Genomic DNA, 9,522 nt, shown 5'->3' on the forward strand with positions numbered 1-9,522 from the left:
AATTCAAATGATAATAGCAGAAAAGACTGTTATGCATACAGAATTATTACGTAAGTTATAGGGTGATTAATTGTAAATAATGTTACAAATTTTTCTTGTTTTCAAAGACAATGGGCCATATTACTGTACATTATTGTACTTTAAACATTTTAGCAGTGCAAAAATTAAAGCAATTTACCATTTTTCAATTTACAGTGATTCAACATAATTATTACAATTATCTACTTTTTTGGATTTAATGGTAATTTACCGTTGCCATTTCGCAGTTATTTACTGTAATTTTTATGTACATTTCTTACAGTGCAAGATTATTATCAGGGGTGCACATAAGTGGTCCGCAGGTGCACATGCGCTGTCAAAATAAAAGACGCGCACCAGCTAAGAAGTTGCAACACGCAAGATAAGGAAGATAAGGTGAGATCTCCTCAAGATGTGGAAGATTCTCGGAAAAGTGGTTGCAGGAGGTGAGCTGGCTTCAAACAAATGATTTTCACGGCATACTCTGCACCAAATCTCTGAGCATTCATCATTTGTTTGAAGCCAGCTCACCTCCTACATCCACTTTTCCGAGAATCTTCAACATCTTGAGGAGATCTAAACAAACTCTGTCCTCCAGAAAATCTTATGTCTTATCTTATGGGTCTCCACAGTTTCCTTGAGTTCTGCATTGTCTTTTCTAAGCTTTGCGTTCTCCTGCATGACTTTATCTACCTTACTTTTGACCTCGCGCACCTCAGCACGAAGGCTCCTTATCTCCTTAAGGTGACCATCTTCCTTTATCTGAGCCTTTGTAATCAACGTCTGCATTGTACCACTCAGTCTGTTAAAATGCTCATCAATGTTTGGTACAGAGCGTAAATTATTTAACCTTTCCTGTGCCATTTTTTTTTTAAATTGACAGCACAGTGTATTAGCTTTTTGAAAGGTTCCTGGTTTCTGAAAATGCTCGAAAGTAAACTGTGTTTGCACCAAGGTAGCAATATGGCTCAAGGAGGCCATAGACAGAGTTAAATAGGCAATCACTGTTAAGCATTGAAAAGCCCCAGTAAGCTGCAGGTATAATAAGGCCTACTGCGGCAACACCTAAACCTATTTTAAGTAGGCGTTTAGCACCATGAACCACTAGTCGGCACCACATCAGGAGATGGTTCCAAGGCAGGAAAAAAAAAGCTCCTCGGATTCAGGAGGAAGATTCTCCAGCTGCAGAGGTTCACCAGTGATGTTGTGAACAGCAGCTAATATTTCTTCTTCCTCCTGCCTTCTCAGCTGATCCTTAAGATTATTAATTATTTCTCTTTTCATTTTAAGATGTTCATAAAGTTCATCTATGAGATCTTCGTTATGAACAATCTTGAAATTTTGCTTTTTGACTTTTTCTTCCAGCCAAAATATTTGCAGTGTTGTGTTCGCTGTTTTTAATTTGTTTAGCTCATCTCTTGACTGATGGAAATTATCTTTATAATAATTCTTTTTGAGCTTTAGGGTGCTCAACTCCAACTGGAGTTGTTGAATTTTCATTTGAAGCTCCATAGGGTCAGGTATTTGTCTCTCCATCAACCCATACAGTCTTTGTGATTCCTCTCGAATCTCTCCGTCAGACTGTAAATTATTAAATGCTTCGTTTGACATTTCTTTAAACTCTTAATGCAAAGTGTCGACAAGAAAAAATGTTTGCTTAATTGTTTAAGTTTAAAAATAGTCCCTTTCTGAAAGTCTGGTTTGCTAAACACAACTCGCTGTTTCTGAAAATGTTCCAAGTAAAACTGTGTTTGCAAAGGTGAAGAGGGGCTATTTATAGACTTTCGTGGCAGCGAATTTGACGTCAGCGCTCTTTGAGCCTTTGATCCTTTGTTTGGTCACAGGATCACATGACAGCTGTGCGTAATTCTGCGCATGCTCAGAGAATACCCATTGTGATGCACGGTTTTGTTTTGAATTTTTTAAAATACCCTGAAAACAGTCCAAACAGTGTTGCCAACTTAGCGATTTTGTCGCTATATTTAGGGAGTTTTCAAACCCCCCCCTTAGCGTCGTTTTTTTTTTTTTTTCTAAAAAGCGACTAGCGACAAATCTGGCGGCTTTTTCTGGTGTTATTGGAGGCTTATTTATGACGACTTTTGACGTGAAAGCGTTGTTACTCTCAACAAGCAGCGGGTGCTGCCGTGGGCACATCGCTCGTGCCAAAGCGCTCACAGGCGGAGGATAGTCCTCCTCCAGCCGCTATCAGGGCAGGAGATGTTCACGTGCGTCCAAACTGCAAATGAATCGCGCACGAGCAAAGCCGCCGCTCCCGCACTGACTGTAACGCAGTCAATTCTTCTTTTACTGTTATGCTGTTTTGTGGATCACAAGGTTTAAAACTACTTGTAAACACACACACAGTAACTCCACCCTAACCTGCAGCTGCAGCGCAAATAACAACGAAAATTGTTTGTAAACGTGTCCTGGAGTTTACAGGTGCAGACAGTGCAACAGCTTCCAGGTCATTTATTCTGCCAATATGGCAAGAAGGTCATAACTGCTTCAAGCACTGTCTATATCAGGGGTAGGCAACGCCAGGCCTCGAGGGCCTGGAGAGATAAGGCTTTAAAGGATCTTCATTAAAAGCAAGCCTTGTGTGGAAGATCTCCTCTATTTTGTTCGCTAGCTGTCTAGCTTCACATGTGTCGTGAGGGCAGCATAGTGAGGCTGTGTAACCCAGTGTTAATTTGGTTATCTGATATTGTGTGATATTCAGTATATATGTATATACCTATATTGGGTGTTATAAAATGTTCTTCAATGATTTTGAGTTTTTTTTATTGCTATTGGTTTGCGGCTGCTTTACGACAGTCGACTGTAGTGATGGGATTTCCGGCTCTTTTTAGAGATCCGGCTCTTTCGGTTCGGCTCACTAAAAAGAGCTCTTTCGGCTCCGAACCGGCTCTTCAGGTTGTTTTGTTGCTTTAATTAATTTATTATTAACAATAATATAAAATTATGCACAAAAGGAATTACTAACGTAAAAACAAGTGGTTTTATTTATATATGTTTATATATAAATATATGCGGTGGCCCCTAGAGACAAAACACGTACAAACTCCAAAACACATTTCTAGCATTAACTGAACTTCCAAAGCAGAGCTACTAGATCACTTAAATTACACAATTGAAAGCAAGTGTGTATTGTTTGTGTATTTATACACAGGCACTCATATATATATTCAAATAATTTAAAAAAAAGTTCATTTACCTGTTATTACCACACACCAAATCCGGTCGTTGGTACTTGCTGGCTTGTGTAGCCACAAGATAACAAAGGCTCAACACTGCGCCCAGCATCCTGGAGCACTTCTGTTGTCTTTTGTACGTGTTTTGAGTTTTTATGTGCTTCTGAGTTTTTATATGCTTCTGAGTTTTTACGTGCTTCGGAGTTTGTACGTGTTTTTACGTGTTTTGGAGTTTTTACGTGTTTTGGAGTTTGTACGTGTTTTGGAGTTTGTACATGCTTCAGAGTTCGTACGTGATTTGAAGTTTGTATGTGCTTTGTCTCTAGGGGCCACCGTAAATATACTTTTATTTATTCACTCCACATAAAATGTAATAAATAAATCATATAATACAAAAATCAACTATTCACATTTCAAGTTTTAACTATTTAAATTTTCAGCTTTTTCCTTTCACAAATTTAAAGTGAAAAGAACACAAAACACTGCAAACCACAACACAATTAAATATAAATTATAATATGAAAACTAAAAGAACATGCATATTCTCTGTCATATGGACCTGCATGAATAAACTTTCTCAATCCTTTATCATCTGCAACCGAAAATAGTTGTGGATGATTACTATACCTTTCTAATGTTGTTGTCCCTGCCTCTCTTTCTCTCTCTCTGGCTCTGTTCCTGTGCTACTGAGTGTAACTACCGCCCCTCCCCCCTCTGCCCAGCGTAAAGCACAAGGCTCGCGTGCAGAGTGAAACGGAAAAAAAGTGCGAGAGAGAGGCTGAGAGAAAGAAAAAAAAAAAAAAAACCCACGTGACGGCTCGCGATAAGGAGCCGGCTCGCGTCGTTCACGTCAAAGAGTCGGCTCTAAGAGCCATTTCGTTCGCGAACGACCCATCACTACTGTATACAAAAGCCAGCCGGCCCTCATAGATCCAGTTAAAATTTTTATTTTATCTTAAAATATCAGAAAAGCTGGAGCTGCTTTTATTTGAACTCATTTATCCAGGGCCGTTGCTAGCCATTTGGGTGCCCTAAGCACAAATGCTTTATGGTGCCCCCCCCCACCACTGAAAAAAAAAAAAAAACATTAATACTTTTGAATTTCTCAGTGGAATTTGTTTAATTAAATAACAACAAACATGACAGTTAAACAAATAAATAAGGTTAAAGGAGGTTAAAAATACTGTTACAAATAAATACTGAAACAAAAATTGAACATTGGAACAAGAACAAAGAGCCTGGCAATAATGTGTAATTTTTTTTATAAAAAAATAATATATATAATATAATAGTATTATTATTAATATATTTACAAATAGTTTCACAATAGAATTTAAATAAGAAACTTAAATAAGAAAAATAAGAATTTGAACACAAAAGCCACATTCCTTAAGTAACTATGTTAAACATTTTTACAATTCGTTGTCAGAGTATGCCCTAGACTCTAGGGCATACTCTGACAACCAGAAAATGCAGGCGTGGTGTGCCTCTCTAGGGCCTAGAGAGGCACACGCCTGCATTTTCTGGTTGCAAAATCAGCTATAAGGTCATCATATGATAGCTTCTGAGCCACGTTACCATTGATGCTGATAACAGCCAGACCACTTAAACGTTCCTGCCCCATTGATGAACGCAGGTACGTTTTAATGAGTTTGAGCTTTGAAAAGCTTCGCTCAGCAGAGGCAACTGTGACAGGCAGGGTCAGTGCAATACGCAGAGCAATCCACAGATTGGGATATACCTCTTGAAGCTGATTGTCATGTAAAAATGACAGCATTTCCAAAGCAGACGTCTGTGGTGGCAGCTGAGGAAGGTTGATGATTTCCTGCATCATCTCAGGTCCATCAATGTCAGCTACTCCCTTATCTGTCAGTGTCTTCTGTACTTCAGTGCAGTGTTTTTTTAAATCCTCCTTGGACATCCCATTCACTTTGCTGAAATCAAGCAGCACTCCATATTTCTCCTTCACTTGATTCATGGTCTCAAACCTCTCCTGTAGGGAGATTAAAGCAGAGTCCACAACACAATTGAAAAATGTGACCTCAAGCTTTTTAAGGGCATCATGGAGGGGCTCATCAACAGCTTCATATGCAAACTGCCTTTTTGTGCTCCTGAGCCTTTTCTCCTTCAACTGTGGTTCTATGTTCAGGGCCTCACAGAGTTCTTTGGCAGCTGACACAGCCTCATCAAACCCAGACTGTCTGTATTTAGAGAGGTTACTTTTGGCAGTGTCAATGAGCCTGACAGCAACATCGAGCTGCATGGAGCTGGACTGTAGTAACTTGTTCACCTGGTTTGTGATTGTAAGAAGTTCACACCACACGATGGAGCAAATCAAAAATCGAAATGAGGCTACTTCCTCAGCAAGCACTTGAGCCTCCACCTTTGCGACTGCATCACTTACAGCTTCTCTGGCCTCCAGGAGAGCATCCCTCACTTCTTTTGTCTGACTCCGGACAGCAGTTACACTTTGAAGCCTGCTTTCCCATCTAACGTCACTCCAAGATTTAAGTGTCAATTTCACATGTTTTGTTAAAATGGCCCATCGCTGGGTGGCACTGGAAAAGAAATTGAACAACTTCTGCAAATACCCAAAGTAGCCAGTTGCATCTGGAGAGGACTTGGCAGCATCAGCTATGACCAGATTCATCGTGTGAGCTCCACAAGGCACAAACAATGCTCTCGGGTTTAATTGTAGCAGTCTGGCCTGAACACCTTGCTTCTTCCCCTTCATGTTGGCCCCATTGTCATAGGCCTGTCCTCGACAGTTTTCAAATGGAATGCCAAGCTCCTTCAACTTGTCAAGGACAACATTGGACAGGTTAAGGCCAGTTGTTTGCTCCACATTTATATAGCCAAGAAAGTATTCTTTAATATCTGGTTGTGCTTGGAAACAAACAATGCGTACTATGACTGACATTTGTTCAGTGTGACTCACATCTGGAGTACAGTCAAGAATGATGGAGAAGTATTTTGCCAACTGGATTTGCTTCACAATGGCGCGGAATGTTTCTGAAGAGATAATCTGAATTAGTTCGTTCTGTGTCTCAGGGCTGAGGTAATGTGTGTGGGAACCTTCATCTTTTATGTTGGCCAAGTGATTTGCCATTACAAGGTCATATGTTGCCATAAGCTCTACTTCCTTCAAGAAGTTGCCATTGTCCGGCTCATAAAGACAGTCAGAAGAGCCCCTAAAAGACAAATTTCTGGAAGCCAGTGAGAGAGTTATTGAGAGTAATCGTTTGAGAATCTCTCGCCACTTTTTCCTTTCTGCCTCTAGTAAGGTCAACTCCTGTTGATCTATTGCCATGCTTTTCTTTAGCCGTGTGTCCAGTTCTCTCCACTTAAGCATGCACTGTATGTGGTCTTGGCTACACTCATGACCCCTCAAACGGATGTTGATGTTCGACCAGTCACTGAAGCCCTCTGTACTCAGCTTTATATCCTTCACACTGAAAAGCTTACATGCAAAGCAGAACACAGCATTGTTCTGCGGTGAGTACACTAACCAGCTCCGGTGAACCTTTTCTCCATTGGGAAGAATTTTGAACTTAAGGCTAGTGTGAAATGCTCTTCCATCAGGCCCCTTTGGAAAATTAAAATCAGAGCTGACATTAAAAGGACCTCTCCGCACAATTTCAACACGATCAGCATCTACAATGTGAGCTGGCCAAAGAGCAGGATCGGTTGAAGGGGGCACACATGTCTCCACAGTGTCACTTTCTGATAGTCTCTCAGTGACAGGACTCTCAGTGGTACTTGTGTATGGAACTGTACCTGAACTGGTGGTTGATGGTTCTTGTTCTTCTTGGCTAGGGATTGTTGCAGGGTCTACAATGGCTGGTGGTTGATGTCCAGGGATGGCACTACTACTGGATGGTTCATCCTGTCCTTGAGATCCTCCTTGAACATATTTAAGCATTGACCCTGCATACAAGAGAAAATATTCAGGGATTTTACAGAAATACAATTTTGAATCTACAGTAGGCCTACGAAAGATTGCATTATAAGACTAATAAATTAAGTAAGTCACTGGTACATTTAAAAATTACTAACTATATTTTACATGTATAGATTTTCATAATGGCAAATGGCAATATAAACATGCTGTACATAATTTGATATAAATGCGCAAGTAGGAAATCTATATTACTGGAAGATATAGGTTTCATATTACAGTTTCACCAACAGATGTCGCCCTTGATCTATGAACCTAAAGAAAGACGAGAACTATTTATGTGTTCAGACGTCAATGGCATAAATAAGATATGCGTCTTTATAGATATCCTGAAATGCAGCAACATACAAAGTAATCTTGTCTAATCTGATAATAATACTTGACTGCATCACTGACCTATCCCAAAGTTAAGGTTAATCAGTAGCATGCATGACGTTAGCCAGCTAGCAACCTGAGGAGGGAAATGCTAGTCTCACGAATCACGATAACGTTAGCAATCGTGAGTCACGATTGCTAACGTTATCTGAAAACCGTCAATTGAGTGACCATGATGAGTTGCTTTTAGTAGTCCATTCTATATTCATATCCACAACGTAAACAAACTACCCAACATCAATCATTTGCAACATTTGTTAACACAGTATGAACACTGCTAACAGGAGCTATCACAGAGTTGACGGACATGAGCGTGCAAGCAAGGGCTACAATAATGAACTTTTTTTATTATTATTATTTAAACATTGCCTTACCGGCAAGCGACGCCTGAGTTTCATCACGCTTCCTCTTCTTCTTTCTTTTCTCCGCTCCCGACTCCTGTTGCCGTTTTGAGGCCATGTTCAAACAGGTGTTTACCAATTATAGAACAGACCACTGGGAGTGGGGGGGCACCAGGAGGAGACTGGAGACAGGGCACAAAGCAGATTCACCCCTTTTCTCGGGAAAATTGTTTTATGTTGCTTTTGTATTGTTTAACCATATTAATGCATATGATATTTATAGTATTAATATGGTTTACTTTTTTTTTTTACGACCCTGATTTTTTTGGTGCCCTACCGGCCATTTGGTGCCCTACGCAGTGTGCGTTATGTGCGTTTGCGGAGCTACGGCACTGCATTTATCACAAAAGAGAAAACACATTAATAGAGGAAAGGGGAGGACGAGTCACAGATATCCTCGGTCCTGCTATGTTTTCTGAAGCGTCTCATTCTGTGGCTTGGAGCCACTGCTGGATGAAACACGAGTCGACTTTTCAGGAATGGAAGAGAACCTGCTTTAATTTTGCAGCTGTAACTTGGAGTGTTTTACAACAATTTGCAAGCAGCTCCACAGCGACAGTCGGGCTCCCTGGCTGCATAAAAGTCACTTTTTTTATTGGGCTTTTTTAGGTTGTAATTTGTACTCACACTGCTGCTTGGCTAAAGTAGCAGCTAACAGAAAAGACACACACACATTTTGTTGCTGTTTCTCCCTCTCATGTTAACTTTGGGCAGAAAAAACAGGCTATGTGGTCAATCAAATTTAACTTTCAGTTGATCTCCAGTGATTAACAAGGCAAAAAAACTTTAGATAAAATTATCATAATGCAACATTTTGTTTTATTATGCTGTTAGTGGTTTATCTTTCAGTGCACCGTTTCCTAGCTGCACTTCCTAATGGGCTGTAGAAGTGACCGGACCAAGCACTGTTCCTGCCGCTTCCCCAGGCACTCTTGGTCAGTTCCCCTGTAGCACTGCCCTTTATTGTGGTTACATGAATATGCATAGTTTCATTAACATTTGGCATCTTAAACAAGCATATGTGTGAACCAATTTTGGAGAAAAGAGCCAGCAGCTAGTTTTCCTTCAACAACTCGAGGTGCTAACATCCTCTCTAGGTTATCCAAGCTGTATTTGTGCCTATTGTAGTCCAGGATTGCTTCTTGCTTCCTCTATTGCCCATCACTGACTGCTGGTTCCCTGTGTGTTGTGCTCAAATGAAGCACAATCTTCCGTTGCTTTGGCATGTGGGAAATTGCCATAGTAGTGCACCTGAACCTGAGGAGCTTGATTCTCCTGTCTCAGAACCACTAGTATTCATCATCAGCGGTGATGCAGTCAGCCTCTCTGACCAGATCATATAGACCAGGGGTAGGCAACTCCAGGCCTCGAGTGCTGGTGTCCTGCAAGTTTTAGATGTGTCCTTGAACCAACACAGCTGATTCAAATGGCTAAATTACCTCCTCAACATGTCTTGAAGTTCTCCAGGGGGCTGGTAATGAACTAATCATTTGATTCAGGTGTGTTGACCCAGGGTGAGATCTAAAACCTGCAGGACACCGGCCCTCGAGGCCTGGCGTTGCCTACCCCTGATATAGAC

Source organism: Maylandia zebra, linkage group LG7 (assembly GCF_041146795.1).
Source record: "Maylandia zebra isolate NMK-2024a linkage group LG7, Mzebra_GT3a, whole genome shotgun sequence".
NCBI classification, from domain to species: Eukaryota; Metazoa; Chordata; class Actinopteri; order Cichliformes; family Cichlidae; genus Maylandia; species Maylandia zebra.